The sequence below is a fragment of the Lathyrus oleraceus genome, chromosome 3, assembly GCF_024323335.1.
Source record: "Lathyrus oleraceus cultivar Zhongwan6 chromosome 3, CAAS_Psat_ZW6_1.0, whole genome shotgun sequence".
Classification (NCBI taxonomy): Eukaryota; Viridiplantae; Streptophyta; class Magnoliopsida; order Fabales; family Fabaceae; genus Lathyrus; species Lathyrus oleraceus.
In genome coordinates, this window is record NC_066581.1 from 527,595,664 (window position 1) to 527,611,038 (window position 15,375).

At 37.1% G+C, this 15,375-nt stretch overlaps 1 non-coding gene across 1 annotated transcript; it reads right to left on the bottom strand.

Moving 5' to 3' along the window:
• Positions 1 to 9,298: 9,298 nt before the first annotated feature.
• LOC127133138 (small nucleolar RNA R71) lies at positions 9,299 to 9,405 on the bottom strand. The gene has a single exon (XR_007807131.1). It is a non-coding gene; the product is annotated as a small nucleolar RNA R71 (small nucleolar RNA).
• Positions 9,406 to 15,375: the final 5,970 nt, after the last annotated feature.

Genomic DNA, 15,375 nt, shown 5'->3' on the forward strand with positions numbered 1-15,375 from the left:
TGAAGGAAGATGAAGCAAGAAGTGTATGACCATAAAGATGATGAAAGAAGATGGATTGTTAATGTTAGAATCACATGTTATTTTGTACTTGTGTTTGGATTTACATTTGTACTTTGCTTTTGAATGAAATGGAAAGTGTTAGAATTTATAATAGTTTCTACTAGCACTTTGGAACTTGGAATTGTAATATGATTTATGGTTTTAACATTTGAATTGGAATGATTTAGATTTGTGTTTGTGAATTGACTTATGAATGAAGTTGGAATGTCATTGTATTAAATGCTTGGAAATTGAATGTGGTTATGTATTGAAAATGAACATGTATTGAAATTGTCATGTGATCATAGTTTGAAATGGACATGGTTTGAATTCCTCTTTGTAGGTGATGGACAAATGCCAAGATGATTTTGAAGAAGGAGGACATTTAGGAAGGGTAGAAATGATGAGTTGACTTTGATCAATCGGTTGACCAAAAAGTCAACAGTTGATCAAAAGTCAACTTTATGAAAAAATGTAGCTTTTCTTGTAATCTTATTATGAAACATGTATGGACCGTGTAAATGTGATTCTTATGAATTCCATGTACATTTTTTTAGTGAGAAATACTCGAATGAAATAAAGACCAATTCCAAGTTTAATATGAACAAATGTCTTATATGAATTCTAGAACAAATGATGCACATGAGAGAGTCGTGAATGAGTCTTAAGTTATAAGTCAGGTGAGAAGCAAAAAATGGAGAGCAAATTTTGGGGTACAACAGGTCCCTCCCATTTTTTTAGTGTGTGGTATATTTTTGGAGTTTGATTCTTTATACCAAATCTTTATCATGCATTAACACCTATATTTTTATTGTCCGATCTCAGATAGTTGTGACTTCCACATAAGTCCAATTACGATTGCTTAACATAGAGCTAAATTTGTCCCGCAAGGCATATTACGATTGCTTAAGATGGAGCTAAATTTGTCCCGCAAGGCATAACATTCTAGTAAGTGAGATTGTAAGTCTCCCATTCTTCATGACATTATGTGATAAAATTAACCTTTTTTCCATTCATGAGAGCTAGTGGCATACTTGTTGATTTATTCAAGTTGGATCCCTTCTCATGGACGATGTCTTGGTTCATGGGTTCATACTTGTGAATGAATTGTTGAGTATTCTCTGAAGAATGAATTAAACAATTAAAACTCTTCATTAAGATTTGACTAACCATTGACTAACTTTTTATTAATGTTGCTTTACTTTCAACTCATTTACTTAATACACTTTAAATTTCAGTACCTTTATCATTCATTGTCATTTACATTTCATGCAACTTGTTTATGTTTCAAGTCCTTTTCACTTTGCTCATTTGAGCCATATATTATGATTGTATATATTGTGTGCTTATGATTTTGTTATGTTTGTGGTCTTAGGACCCTAAAATACCTAATAACAACAAAAACCCCTAAAAAATATCTTGGTGGACTGTTGGGCTTGATCTGAAATTTTGGACTTAGGATATGCAACCTCCCTATACTTTGAGGACTTAGCCAATGCCACTATTTGAGACCGAGTTATCTCGATTGTGCCTTTCATTTGATACAAGCACTGAGTGCTCTTGATTCATCTGTCACCTTGTCTCTATGTTTGATTGTTATGCTGTTATTACTGTTTATGTCTGATGATTGTACTGAGTTGACCAAGGAATATTTTCATCTGATACATTGGAACACTGCTAACTATTGGAGTGCATGCTTGGATATTATGGTTATCTTTATTTGATGCCTTGGTCTTCATATGGTTTGCTTGGATATTGCTTATGCTTGTTGTTTGCTAAAGTCCAAAGGAAAATGGGTTTGTATATGACATTATTTTCTATTGGGTTGCATCCCATCAGTCATATCTTTTCAACCCTTAACTTTTAATTTTTTGTCTAGGATAGTCCCTTCATCTCCTCCCATTTCTTTAATTTCAAAAATCTCTCCCTCTTTTCAAAACCTTCTTTGTTTGTATTTTTCAAATTAGACATTCTTTAATGATTAAAAACTTTGGTCTTATGCCATTGAATTTTCGAACATTTTCTTAAATCAAACTTGTGAATAAACTTAATCATATTGACCTCAATTTCAAAAAGACAAAAAAAGAAGAACTAACAACTTCATTCAAGTCTTTGGCATTCTTGTGCCTTTCTCTGATTAAACTTTTGATAAAATTAATTCACCCACTTTCTTTGAAATTTTTACCGCGAACTACGGGGTTTTGATCCCTCATTTTTATGTTGGTACGTAGGCATAAGACTGAAGGTCTTGTCAAACACAAAAATATAATTAATAAATTCTTTTCTCATCTCCCCACTTTATATTTTTATCAAACATCATTTTGACCAGAACACTTGCACATAAAAAAGGGCTCCCTAGGAGTACCTAGGACACTTTGGGTGCTAACACCTTTCCTCTGTGTAACTAAACCCTAAACCCTTTCATTAGTTTTGATTTGAAAACTTTTTATCTTTGGGTTTTGTTCGTACTTTTCCCTTTTATTTGGAAACAATAAAAGCGCGGTGGCGACTCTGGTTTTATTGACGTCAAGTTTATCCATAGCTTGATGGTCATGAATTTACCGCTACAATAGTAAAAGACTTTCAAAACACATAAAAAACTAGTTTTTAGGCAAAAACAGTAGTTGGAGTCGACTCATACGTATTTGGAGTCGACTCCAAACAAACAAGAAATTGTTTTTTTAATCAAAAGCTTCATAGTATGTATCGATACATACGTGCTTTGAATCGATACATAAGTGTTGGGAGTCGACTCATAAATGTTATATATCGACTCCAACTGGTAGAATGTCTATTTTGTCTTTGCTGCACTGTTCGACAATCTTGGTTATAACTTTCGTTCCGTAAGTCCAAATGAGACATCGTTCGAAGTGTTGGGAAACTAACACAGAATAATATTAAATGGTAATGGTTTCAGGGGTTGAACATGAGGGGATGACCTGAATAATTGAATAAAATTTCATGTGTAGTTACCCAACGATTTATGCCATAACTTTTGATCCATATGTCCAAATGACGCGCCATTAGAAGCTTTAAAAAGCTAACGCTCAGAGCTACATCATGGTAGTGTTTAGTGAGATAGATGAGTGGTAGTAATGTACTTACTGTGACAATGTTTGTGATGACTTGTATGATAAGTTAGCAAATTGTTATGGTCATACGATGGTGTGTTGTTGTTTTTGTGGAGTAACATGAATAAATGCTTATGAATTTACATTTGTCGAGTTGTTGTTATTTGTTGTTGTTTAGTAATATCGTGACATGTATTAATTATTGAGTATGCTGAATGATGTTGTCGTATGAATTGAGAGTGTGACGATGTCATTATATTTTGAGGTGATATTTTTGACTATTGTGTTGTTGTATGTATGAGTAATAACCTGATTGAGGAGAATGATTGTATACTTGTATTGCACTGAATTACATTATGTGTGAATTTTGTGATTGTAATTGTGATGTCATCCAGAGAGGGGATTAATAGAGTTATCAATGCATTTATGTTAGGATCATAGATGAGTCTTAACATATTGATTTAGTGATATGATCATACATCATAAGAGTTGTGTCAAAAGGCATGTCTGCTAGTTCAGAGAGGTGACTAGTGGCCTGTCTTAAGCTCAAAGAGGGGATTTGGAGCTTAGAGATGGGGCTCGGGGTTCGTAGAGGTCGGGACCCAGTTCGTATGAAGAACCAAATGAGGTTCATAAAGATTGGAACCCGGTTCTAGATAGAACCAAGTATTGAGTTGATACCACATGTATATGCACAAAGTTGCATTAGTTGAGTTGCATTACATAAAGAGTTATATGCATATTGTTGAACTATGATTGGTTGATTGAGTATGAGTGTAAGAATGTATTGATATATACTATGAATGATATTGTTTAGAACATGTTGTGTTTCATATCCTAACCTGTACCATATGCCTGATATTATTGTTTGTGATTCCTCACCCCTTTGTTGTTGATGTGGTATGTGCTCCTCTTCGGAGTATAGATAAATATGTAAATGAGTATCTTTTTTAGAGTTGGAGGAAGATATTAGGCCGTGTCTTCATTTTTCTTTCCGCGTTTTAGCTTACGTGCTCTGATAGGTAACACTGGGAAACATTTAACGAGTTTTGTCTAATCTTTTTGTTAGCGAGTTAATGTATACTCTCATGTTTGACATTTCAATGTTTTGAGGAGATTTCATGTATGAGTTTGATTATGCCATTGAGTTCATTTAATGCTTAAATGATTTAGTTAATGCATGCTTTATCATGAGAATTTTTTTTGCAATGATACCCTAAGTGAAGGTGAGCATGCAATGACACCCTAAGTGAAGGTGTTGATTGTTGTTTTTATTTGATAAAAATGTTACATAACATGTATATTTTGAAAAGAGAATGTGTGACATCCTATATGATTGTATGACTACTTTGATTTTATTGTATAATTATGCGTATAGGAAATAAGGTGTTACATAGTTGGTATCAGAGCAGGTTGGGCCGTCCGACCAGGTCTTTGTAATTTCATTTGTTCCTTGGTATACGACATGTATGTAAAACATTGTCGATACTCGTTTATTTTTCTAACCGCTTGCTGGAAGGAGCAGGACTGAAACAAGTGGGGGAGAAACTTATGCTTCTCTGAGATGTTTCTGCTGTGGTGGATTGGTTTGGCGTACCGTTGATTGCAAGAGTGTAGATTGTTGGATAATTCAGTGGTGTTTCCTGAGTTGGTTAAAGATGAAGATATGTTTGTATCGGCTAAGTAAGTAAGGGAATCCTTAAGGGATAATGCACAAGTGTTGGTGATGTTAGCCTCGTTAGAAGCCAAAGGCAAGGGAGTAGTTTATGATCTTTTTGTTATTTATGATTTTCCAAGAGTGTTTCCTAAAGACATCACCGATTTGTCGCTAGAGTGCGAGGTTGAGTTTGCTATAAATTTGGTACCAGGTACGAGTCCAATGTCAATGGATCCTTATCGCATGTCTTCTTTAGAGTTGAGTGAGTTGAAGAAGAAATTAGAGGATTTTCTTGAGAATAATTTCATTTGTCCGAGTGTTTTGCCACGGGGTGCACCAGTGTTGTTAGTCAAGAAGAAGGATGGTAGTATGAGGTTGTGTGTCGACTACCGATAATTGAACAAAGTAACTATTAAGAACAAGTATCCACTTCCGAGGATTGATGACTTGATGAACCTCTTAGTAGGTTCTTGTGTTTCAGTAGGATTGATTTGAGATCCGGTTATCATCAGATTGTGTAAAGGTTGATGATATTCCAAATACTGCTTTCAGGATGAGATATGGTCATTACGAGTATTCAATTATGTCGTTTGGTGTGTCTAATGCTCCTGGTGTGTTCATGGAGTATATGAACATGATCTTCCATCAGTATTTAGACAAGCTTGTGATTGTGTTCATCGATGATATCCTGATTTATTTAAAAACAAATGAAGATCATGCATATCATTTGAGGTTGGTATTGGAGATTTTGCAAGAAAAGAAGTTATATGCTAAGTTATCTAAGTACGAGTTTTGGTTGGAGGAAGTGAGTTTCCTTGGTAATGTGATTTCTAGTGGAGGGATTTTTATTGATCCTTCAAAGGTTGATGTTGTGCTACAGTGGGAGACTCTGAAGTCTATTACTGAGACTTAAAAATTTCTTGGGTTGACAGGTTATTATCACAGATTTATTCAAGGGTTTTCTAAGCTAGCTTTGTCGTTAAATCATCTAACGAGGAAAGGTCAAGCTTTTGTTTGGGATGCATTGTATGAAGAAATTTTTTGATAGCTCAAGAAGAAGTTGACATTGGCTCCTATTCTGATTTTTTTGAGTGTGATTGTGTCTTTTTTGTGTGTATTGTGGTGCTTATTTGATGGGTCTTGAAGGTGTGTTGATGCAGAATCCTCAAGTGGTAGCTTATGCTTCAAGGCAACTCAAAGTGCATGAGCAGAATTATCCGACAAATGACTTAGAGTTGACTGTAGTTGTGTTTGTGTTGAAGATTTGGAGACACTATTTATTTGGTTAGAGATTCGAGGTGTATAGTGATCACAAGAGTTTGAAGTACCTTTTCGACCAGAAAGAGTTAAATATGAGACAAAGAATATGACTTGAGTTTCTGAAGGATTATGACTTTAGTTTGAGTTACCATCCTGGTAAAGCTAATGTCATAGCGGATGCATTGAGTAGCAAGACTTTGCATATTTCAACATTGATGGTTAGGGAGTTGGATTTGATCGAAGAGTTCAGAGATTTAAGTTTGGTTTGTGAAGTCACGCCGTAGAGTATGAAGTTAGGTATATTAAGCTTACCAACGACATTCTTGAAGAAATTAAAGAAGGTCAAAAAATGGACTTGAAATTGATTAATCAGTTGACTTTAATCAATCAAGGTCAAGGTGGTGATTTCAGAATCAACGAGAATGGAATGATAAGATTTTGAGACCACGTGTGTGTTTCGAATGTGCCAGAGCTTAAGCAGAGTATTTTTGATGAAGGTCACAGAAGTGGCATGAGTATTCATCCCGATGCTACTAAGATGTATCAAGACTTTAAGAGGATCTTTTGGTGGTCAGGAATGAAGAAGGAGGTTGCTAGTTTTGTGTACGCGTGTTTGACTTATCAGAAGTCAAAGGTGGAGCATCATAAGTCGTTGTGTTTGATGTAGTCGTTGTTTATTCCAGAGTGGAAATGAGAAAGCATTTCGATGGATTTTGTGTCTGGTTTGTCGAGGACACCGAAAGATTATGATACGATTTAGGTCATAGTCGATAGGTTGACTAAATCGGCTTATTTCCTTACAATGAGACTTAATTATCCATTGGAGAAACTAACGAAGATGTATGTTTGTCAATTTGCATGGTATTTGATAACATGAAATTATATCACATTTTAGGACTTAATTCAATTAAATTAAATTATATTATTATTTACTTTAATTTATTTCATTTTATCAGATATTACGCGGTATTTCCTTTCTATTTATCTCAGGTATCTATTTGAAGCAAAAGTAAAAAAAGGAAGAAAATGAGGTGCAAAAAGAAGTTTTTGGAAACAAATAGCAAAAGCCAAGCCCAACCCAAAGAAGGCACAAGCGTTGTGCCTGTGACGAGCGTCACAGAGGCTGTGACGAGCGGCACGCTGTATACATGCCTGTGACGAGCGTCACACATGGTGTGACGGACGTCACACCATTCCCCTACATTTTTGCCTTTAGAGACGTTGAGTCCTATTTGCACGCTGAATCCTATTTCCACGCCTATACCTCCGTTACGTGAAGACCCTTTGACGCGGACTACTTCTGAAGACCGTTACGGAAAGTGCCAATATAAATACCAGCTTTGCAAACCCTTCCTCGGTTCCACGCTCCCAGACAGTTTTCCAGTTTTAGTTTTTCTTTGCATTTTTTCTTTTTCCAGCAGCTTAAGCATATTCCTTATAGTATCTCTTTTATAATTGTTATATTGTTTCTTTAGCAATTCTATTTTATTTTCTAGCACTTAATTAATTTTTCGCACAATAGTTTCTACACCGGGAACTATTGTGTACCTTTTAACGGATCTAACCTTACGTTAGAATCTAGTTTTTTTTATTCCTTCGTTTTATTTTTCTGCCTGATTGAAGAACTCAAGAACAAATCCAACCGGTCTGTGGTGGAGTGTTCAAGACTGCTATTTAATTATTCAGGTTCTATATTTATTTGTTGAATTTATATATGCTTGTTTTTACTATTAATTTATACTGTTTGCCTGCGATGAGTCTGTTTATGCATGATATTTATTTAAGTCTGTTTAGCATGTCTGGCTAATTTATTTAGGTATCGGTACGTAAAGTAAGCGGAATGAAGGAATCAAAACTAAGTTGGTTTATTTAAGTTTAAAATTAAAATCACTCTTTTTACGGTCTCAATTTACAGGTTTAATAACAAAGTTTTTGTACGAAAGTAAAAGACATAAAGAAGTTAAAATCAATAGAGCGAGAGTTTGAGGTTTTGACTGGACAGTGTAAATTGGACATTAATTCTAGATCAGGGCGAGAGCAATTTTTAGAGTTAATTAAATTCTAACCTTTTTCAAAAAGTATTTTTAAAGATTGAATGTGAGGGCGAGAGTTAAGCATTTGAATTTAATTATATAACCTAAGTCAACAGAGCGAGAGTTTGAGATAAGGGTGTTTAAACGATTAGTGTTTTCTTAAAAAGAGTTTCTACGGATTCTATTGTTTTTAAAAAGTGGTTTTTGACTTAACTATAAGTGACAACTACGTTAATATAAAATCATAGTTTATTCAACAGAGCGAGAGTTTGAGATAAAACTTTTAACCAATAGCGTTAACTGAAAAGATTTATTTTTAAAACCAAGAAACCAATAAAGAATTGATTCCCTAATTACGACGAATTACGTACCGATATCCGCTTATTAGATATTAACTTTAGATCCTATTTTAGTTTTAGTTTTTTCCCCAAAAATCAAAGTATTACCTGCCTTAGCTTTACGAAGTAACCTTAGATAACGGTATATCGATTCATAAGTTCCTGTGGGATCGATATATTTTAAAACTACGCGATAGAACTGTGCACTTGCAGTTTGTACCCCAATTCGACTCATAAAGTCGAGCGATCAAGTTTTTGGCGCCGTTGCCGGGGACTTTTATTTAGTCGATATTGTAACTCTCCTGTTACGCTGTAGAGACTAAGGCTTTTCTTTCTCTTTTCTTTCTTTCGTTTATTTGTATGCCACGCACTCGCTCACAAGGCGAACCGCTCTACTTACGAATCAACGATATCGAACTATATCTCCGAGTCTTACGATGAATTCGGGAATATCGTGCTGCAAACAATCTCCCTCCTGTAGAACTTCCTGATTTCAAAAATATTTTCCCTTCGATGCCCGAGATGGAAGAACCAGCTCGTGCTCTTAGAGATTACGCCGCTCCATCGCAAGATGAACCGCATTCAAGTATTGCTCCACCCGCAATCGAAGCACACAACTTTGAACTCAAACCTTCACTGTTGCAGGCAGTGCAACAGAACCAATTCTCTGGGAATCCTACCGAGGATCCTAACCTTCATTTATCCGTATTTGTCCAATACGCTGATATTGTTAAAGCTAATGGTGTCACTTCAGAGGCAATTCGACTTCGTCTTTTTCCTTTCTCACTAAGAGATAGCGCTAGAAGATGGCTTAAATCTCTTCCTTCCAACTCAGTCACCACATGGAACGAGTTGAAGAAAGTTTTTCTTGCTCGATATTTTCCGCCAAGCAAAACAGCTATGTTAAGAGCCCAAATAAATGGATTTAAACAGAAAGATAACGAGTCTCTTTTCGAAGCATGGGAAAGATACAAAGACATGATGAGACTTTGTCCACATCATGGTTTAGAAGACTGGTTAGTAATTCATACATTCTATAATGGTCTCCTGTACAACACGAGGTTAACAATAGATGCCGCCGCAGGTGGTGCACTAATGAACAAACCTTATGCTGACGCTTACCAACTTATCGAAAGCATGGCTCAAAACCACTATCAGTGGGGCACCGAATGAACAATGGTGGAAAAACCTCAAACGAAAACTGGCATGTACGAGATAAGTAACCTTGATCATGTTAATGCAAAAGTGGATGCTCTGGTCCAGAAAATTGAAAGTTTAAATGTATCACCTCCAGCCACCGTAGTTGTAATAACTCAGAATTGCGAAGTCTGTGGAATCCAAGGTCACACTCCTGCAGATTGTCAACTCCTAACAGGAATCCAAGCGGAGCAAGTAAACTATGCTCAAGGAAGCCCCTATTCGCACACCTATAACTCAAATTGGAAGAATCATCCCAATTTTTCATATAAGAGTAATAATGCTCTATACGCACCTGGACAATCTCCAAATCAAGCCCCAGTTATACCTCTGGGATATCAGAAGCCGACCCCATCTACATCTAACAATAACGCCCCTAGGAAATCCAACTTGGAAATCATGATGGAAAACTTTATAGCTTCTCAACAGCAAACCAATAAAGATTTCTTAAACCAGAATGTACACACTGGCGAACAAATTAAACAACTAGCAAGTAAAGTAGATGCCCTGGCTACTCATAACAAAATGCTGGAAACGCAAATATCACAAGTAGCTCAACAACAAGCGCCTACTGCTTCCCCAACTGGTACATTTCCTGGCCAACCCCAACCTAACCCAAGAAGCCACGCTCATGCAATTATACTGAGAAGTGGAACGGAAGTGGAAGGACCGTCTGACCCAAGGATAGAAAACCAAAACTCTAAAAGGTCAACTGAGGAAAGTGAACCTAAGGAAAAGGCAGAGAGTAATAAGGAAACCGTAGAAAAGAAGGAACCTTATGTACCTCCACCACCTTATAAACCACTTATCCCTTACCCTCAAAGGCTTATTAAAACCAAAGATGCGGGCCAATTTAAAAAATTTGTCGACCTACTAAAACAATTAAACGTCACAATTCCGTTTACAGAAGCTATTACGCAGATGCCCTCATATGCCAAGTTTTTAAAAGAAATTCTTTCTAATAAAAGAAAACTTGAAGATAGCGAAACCGTTACACTTACTGCTGAATGTAGCGCTATAATACAGAATATGCCTCCTAAACTTAAAGACCCAGGTAGTTTCTCTATACCCTGTCACATAGGAAAATTTGTCATTGACAAAGCCTTATGCGATTTAGGAGCCGGTATTAGTGTTATGCCTTTATCCATATGCAAGAGACTTGAAATGGGAGAATTAAGACCAACTAAAATGTCTGTGCAACTAGCAGATCGTTCCGTAAAATATCCTGTAGGAATTCTTGAAAACGTTCCAGTGCGCATAGGTCAATTCTACATTCCAACAGATTTTATAATTATGGATATTAGAGAAGATGAAGTTACACCCATTATACTGGGAAGACCGTTCTTAGCAACTGCCGGTGCAATCATAGACGTAAAACGAGGACGACTCACTTTCGAAGTAGGAGAAGAGAAAATTGAGTTCATTCTTTCCCAATTTTTGAAAGCACCTGCAATAGAAGATACATGTTACTTCATGGATATCATCGATGAATGCATAAAAGAAACGGAGTTAGAAAAAGACAAATCATCTGACTATCTTGTAGAAGACAAACTTAACCAATGTTTAGCAATAACACCGGACCCTACGCAATGCCTTAAGAAACCAACCTTAGACCTGAAAACACTTCCCAAGAATCTGAGATATGAATTCCTAGACTTAGAGCTTGAACGACCAGTGATAGTTAATGCTGACCTAGGAAAGCTCGAAACAGAAAAACTCCTGCATATCTTAAGAAAATATCCAACCGCACTAGGTTACAAGATCACCGATCTTAAAGGAATAAGTCCTTCTATTTGTATGCACCGCATCATGTTAGAAGAAGACTGTAAAACTTCTAGGGAACACCAGAGAAGACTAAACCCGATCCTGAGTGAGGTAGTGAAGAAGGAAATAACCAAGTTATTAAAGGCAGGTATCATATATCCTATATCTGATAGCAAATGGGTTAGTCCTGTACACGTAGTACCAAAAAAAGGAGGTATAACAGTCATTGGAAATGAAAAAGGAGAAACTATAACCAAACGAATCGAATCGGGATGGAGAATGTGCATTGACTATAGGAAACTAAACAAAGCAACCCGAAAAGATCATTTCCCTTTACCATTCATTGACCAGATGTTAGAGCGATTAGCAAAACATTCACATTTCTGCTATCTAGACGGTTACTCAGGTTTCTTTCAAATACCAATTCACCCTGATGACCAAGAAAAGACAACGTTCACGTGCCCTTTTGGTACCTTCGCTTATAGACGAATGCCGTTTGGCTTGTGTAATGCTCCTGCAACTTTCCAAAGGTGCATGATGGCAATATTCGCCGATTTTCTAGAAAACATCATGGAAGTATTTATGGATGATTTTTCCGTATGCGGACAAAGCTTTGAAGAATGCCTTGAAAACCTAGAGAGAGTTCTAGAGCGATGTGTAAAAGTAAACCTAGTACTTAATTGGGAAAAATGCCACTTTATGGTACAAGAAGGAATTGTTTTAGGACACATCATCTCAAATAGAGGAATTGAAGTAGACAAGGCCAAAATAGAGGTAATCGAAAACCTTCAACCTCCGAAGACTGTGAGAGAAGTACGAAGCTTCTTAGGACATGCCGGTTTTTACCGACGATTCATTAAAGACTTCTCTAAAATAACTAAATCGTTGACCGGATTATTGATGAAAGATGCTGAATTCATATTCGACAATAAATGTTTAGAAGCATTTCAAACGCTTAAACAAGCACTGATCTCCGCACCCATAATGCAGACACCAGATTGGAATGAACCATTCGAAATAATGTGTGATGCCAGCGATTACGCTGTAGGTGCTGTTTTAGGAAAACGAAAAGATAAAAAGCTTCATGTTATATATTACGCAAGTAGAACTCTAGATGAAGCACAAATGAATTACGCCACAACCGAGAAAGAACTTCTAGCAGTAGTGTTTGCGCTAGATAAATTTCGTTCTTACTTAGTCGGAGCCAAAATAATCATCTACACTGACCATGTTGCTATCAAATACCTCTTAACTAAAAAGGATGCAAAACCTAGACTCCTAAGGTGGATCCTGTTACTACAAGAGTTCAATTTGGAAATCAAAGACAAGAAAGGAACTGAAAACGTAGTAGCAGATCACCTCTCTAGACTTGAGAACCTTGAACCGGAAATAACAGCAATTAACGATGATTTCTCGTACGATAAGCTTATAGCTACTTTAGAAGAAAATAACGCTGATAAACAGGTAGAAACTACCTTAGCAATATCTGTTACACCGTGGTACGCTGACCTCGTCAATTATTTAGCTGCCGGAATAGTTCCATCTACCTTATCCTACCAACAGAAGAAACGATTCTTCTACGACATAAAACATTATTACTGGGATGACCCTTTACTTTTTAAAAGAGGTCCCGATGGTATTTTCCGTCCGTGTATACCCGAAGAAGAGGCAGAAAGTATAATCCAACACTGTCATTCCGCTCCTTATGGTGGACACGCAAGTACATCCAAGACCTGCTCTAAAATCCTACAAGCCGGTTTTTACTGGCCAAGTATATGGAAGGATGTGCATGCAGCTATTAAGAAATGTGACAGATGTCAACGCACAGGAAACATATCTAGACGTGACGAGATGCCACAAAAGGGCGTTTTGGAAGTAGAGATTTTCGACGTGTGGGGAATAGACTTCATGGGACCTTTTCCATCCTCTTTCGGCAACAAATACATACTCGTGGCAGTTGACTACGTATCAAAATGGATTGAAGCTATAGCTTCCCCAACTAACGACACACGAGTAGTAACTAGACTATTTAAGAATATAATATTTCCAAGGTTTGGTGTCCCAAGAATAGTAGTCAGTGATGGTGGATCGCATTTCATATCCAAAGTACTCGAAAAACTATTGCTTAAGTATGGCGTAAGACATAGAGTAGCGACACCATCAAATTCAGAGGAACAACTCAGAAACAAAAGTTTGAGGAACTAGCCATGAGAGAGATGCTACCTAGCCTGTATGCTGATGACTGGGCAATGACTGCCCTTGGACTAAGACAAAGTGTCCTGTATTTGCTTAATCAGATAGGGTGGGAAACCGCTCCTATCCGTAGACAATCTGTCACTTACCGGAGACTGACTCTAGAATTCCTTAGTTCTCTGATCTATCTACCCAGCCATGGAAAAGGAATAAGCAGAGGTTTTATACAGTTCAGAATGTTTAACATGGAGTACCAATTTAATATTCAAAATTTTACCAACCTTTTAGGCTTCCCTACATCCTTTGACACATTCACAGTGAGCCAAGAAGAACTTTTCGAATATAGAGAACTTGAACACTTTTGGGGTAACTTGACTGGAAATGACGATCCCGAGGAACATGAGTTTCTCTCTGGAAACATACATAACCCGGCCTTCCGTTATTTCCATAAGATCCTGACCCACACCTTATTTGGGAAGAAGCCAAACAGTACCACAGTTTCACGTGATGAACTCTTCATCATATTTTGTGCTTCTCAGAACCGTCCAGTAAACGGTGCCACTTTTATGTTAGCAAATATGGACCACCTTATCCAAGATGAGCGAGCACCAATTCGAATAGGCGGTTTGATAACTATGATAGGTAATGTTATTGGATTACGTCAGCCTATGCTTGACTTAAGCCCTTTTTGTGGCATTACTACTATGAGTATACCCTTCCTCTTCAACACTTTGTTTATAGCAAACCTAGGGTCTGATGAGTTTGAGCTTATTATTGATAACCAAGTTCTTTGCCTATTCACCATGCCCGATCCTAGGACTAGTGTTCATAACCGCAACAACTGGCTCTACAACCTGAACGAAACCCCCTCTCCTGCTAGATCCACTGAATCCATCCAGGACTATGAGATTTGTGATGACTGTGAGATTTATGATGACCAGATTCCTTATGCTGAATCAGATCCTCAGACACCATCTGGCTATTATGATATTGATCCTCCTCCTCAACCTGCTCAGTGTAACACCTCAAAATTTGCCCTCCTCTCTTGGGACTAGCATTAACATATTGCATATCATTTTAGGGCATTAGGCATTTCATATTGCATAACATGTGGTTACATAGTGCAAGCCATCTTCCCAAGTCTTGATCAGGAGGTGAGGAAGTCAAGGTGCAAGCCTAGGGTTTATTGACTGATCATGGCCATCTAAGGATTGGACTGTGAATTAGGGTTTTGTGATTCCCAAGGGTATTGGTCTTCATATTGATTGAATTGATACATCATCATCATCATGGTTGGGTATCATCAGAAGATTGAAGAAGATTCCTTGAGATTAGGGTTTTGACCACTGGTCAACCCTAATCAGTTGTATTGGGCCAATCAGGGCTGGATCAGGAGATGAGGTTTCTGATGATCATGGGGTTCATTTTGTGATTATATTGTGCTTAGTGAGGCTAGGGTTTCACCCTTGAGTCATCTCAGTTGAAGATTGGGGTTTAAATTGATCTATGCATTGCCAGATTCATCTATCAGATGAAAAGTCAACTGTGGTCAACTGTACATGATCTGGTGAATTTGGAGGTGGAAATAAGTTGGATACACTTCATTCATGTTGGAACAAGTGATATTTGACATCTCAAAGCTTAAGAATGAAGAAAATCAAGTCAGGACAAAAACTGCCAAAAATAGAAAGTGACTTGTAACTGAAGTTTCCAAAAATGGAAAGTTTTTGACCTCAAAAACAGATGTCCAAGGAAGCTTCAAATGAAAAATTGTTCAACATGACAGATGTAGATCTTGTTCTCACCTTTCCAAAAAGTCCAAG